Here is a 2,500-nt window from a genome sequence, read left to right on the forward strand (position 1 = left end):
CAAGTTCGCAGCGTAACACAGAGACACTGTAACATTGTTTGGGGAGAACCCTGGGTCAGGGTTAGGGTCAGGGGTTAAGGCTATGGGTCAGGGGTTAAGCGTTAGAACCCTGAGACTAAGCCTGGTGTGTGTGACCCTTGATCCTTGACCACTGGCAGCCAGTTGAGCTCCTGAAACTGCCAGAGTGAGTCCCTGGGCTCAGAGTCAACCCCCCCCTGATCAACATGTTCTGGCTGATCTGAAGCTTTTATGAGATCAGTTAAGCCTTCCAACCAGAAGGAGCCAAATGAGTCAAAATGACCTTGTACCCTAGTGTCATAATCTCCCCTCCAGGTGGCCATCTAGCGGGTGTGTGTGTGTGTAGTGTAGATCCTCAGTAATGAAAGTCTGTTTTGGCTGTGAGTCCCTCCCCTGCCAGCTGGTCCTGATGTCTGAGGATTTGTTTGGATCCATTTTGGACCCAAAGTGAACTGCTTTTTGTTCTGTTCTGTTCTGATGAGTTGATGTTAGTCTACAGTACCACAACATGCTCTCCAGTGGGGTTTGGTTGTTGTGAGACTCCAGGAGTGCAGTTAGGTCCGGAAATATTTGGACAGTGACACAATTTTCATAATTTTGGCTCTGTACGCCACCACAATGGATTTGAAATTAATTCAATTGAAGTGCAGACTTTCAGCTTTAATTCAAGGGGTCTGAACAAAAATATTGTGTGAAACATTTTTATACAGAGTCCCCTATTTTCAGGGGCTCAAATGTAATTGGACAAATTAACATAATCATAAATAATGTGTTCATTTTTAATACTTTGCAGGCAATGACTCTGGAAGTGAATGAAGTCTGGAACCCCATGGACATCACCAAATGCTGGGTTTCCTCCCTTGTGATGCTTTGCCAGGCCTTTACTGCAGCTGTCCAATCAACTTTGCTGAATTTGGCTGAATCTGAGCAGACAGTATATCACTAAACACTTCAGAATTCATCCGGCTGCTTCTGTCTTCTGCCACATCATCAATAACCACTAGTGACCCAGTGCCATTGGAAGCCATGCATGCCCATGCCATCACACTGCCTCCACTGTGTTTTATAGATGATGTATGCTTTGGACCATGACCAGTTCCAAGCCTTCTCCATACTTTTTTCTTCCCATCATGCTGGGTACAGGTTGATCTTAGTTTCATCTGTCCAAAGAATGCTGTTCCAGAACTGGGGCTGGCTTTTTTAGATGTTTTTTGGCAAAGTCTAATCTGGCCTTTCTATTCTTGAGGCTTATGAATGGTTTGCACCTTGTGGTGAACCCTCTGTATTTGCTCTCGTGAAGTCTTCTCTTTATGGTAGACTTGGATAATGACATGCCTGCCTCCTGGAGAGTGTTCTTCACTTGGCTGGATGTTGTGAAGGGTTTTTCTTTTACCATGTGAAGGATCCTGCGATCATCCACCACTGTTGTCTTCTGTGAACATTCAGGCCTTTTTGTGTTGCCGAGCTCATCAGTGCGTTTTTTTCTCTCAGAATGTATCAAACTGTTGATTTGGCCACTCCTAATGTTGCTGCTATTTCTCTGGTGGATATTTTTTGTTTTTTGCAGCCATAAGGATGGCCTGTTTCACTTGCATTGAGAGCTCCTTTGACCGCATGTTGTGCGTTCACAGCAACAGCTTCCAAATGCAAATGCCACACTTGGAATCAACTCAGACCTTTTACCTGCTTAATTGCTAAAGAAATAACAAAGGAATAGCCCACACCTGTCCATGAAACAGCTTTGAGTCAATTGTCCAATTACTTTTGGTCCCTTGAAAAAGAGGGGGTTACATATAAAAGAGCTGTAATTCCTAAACCCTTCCTCCAATTTGGATGTGAATACCCTCAAAAGCTGAGAGTGTGAGAGACTTTAAGCCCATATTCATTATATAACTGTTACTTGAATATGTTTTGATAAACAGCTAAAATAACAAATATATATGGACCTAGCTGTATCTGCTTAAAGAAACGTGTGATTGTGAGGAAGTATCTTCCATATCATATCCCAAAGAATGTTAGAGTGTTTCTGTGTCACGCTGTGAACTTGGCAGCACCACTATGTAAACATTTTTTATTTTTTGCACATTTTGACATGAATAAACGTGAGTTGGGTTTTGATGAAATCGATCCAGCGCCACGCTGTTCTAACATCCTGGGGAGAACCCTGGTTCACGTACAGCACGAATAAGAGAGGCCCCAGAACACGCCCCTGTGGAACGCCTCAGCCTATTGGTCGAGCCTCGGTTCCCTCACCACTGGTTCCCTCCACGATCAGTAGGACTTAACCGTTCAAGAGTGGTCTAGGGCTGAGTGGTCTAGGCTGAGTGGTCTAGGTCTGAGTGGTCTAGGGCTGAGTGGTCTAGGGCTGAGTGGTCTAGGGCTGAGTGGTCTAGGTCTGAGTGGTCTAGGGCTGAGTGGTCTTGGGCCGAGTGGTCTTGGGCCGAGTGGTCTTGGGCCGAGTGGTCTAGGGCTGAGTGGTCTA

General features: G+C 45.1%; 1 protein-coding gene across 1 annotated transcript in view; it reads right to left on the bottom strand.

Moving 5' to 3' along the window:
• The window catches only part of necab2 (N-terminal EF-hand calcium binding protein 2), a gene marked incomplete at both ends in the record, with an annotated part of 19,188 nt that overhangs the window by 4,127 nt on the left and 12,561 nt on the right, over positions 1–2,500 (bottom strand). The window lies entirely within an intron of this gene.

This window comes from Argentina silus (genome assembly GCF_951799395.1).
Source record: "Argentina silus genome assembly, chromosome: 3".
In the NCBI taxonomy this organism is placed as follows: domain Eukaryota; kingdom Metazoa; phylum Chordata; class Actinopteri; order Argentiniformes; family Argentinidae; genus Argentina; species Argentina silus.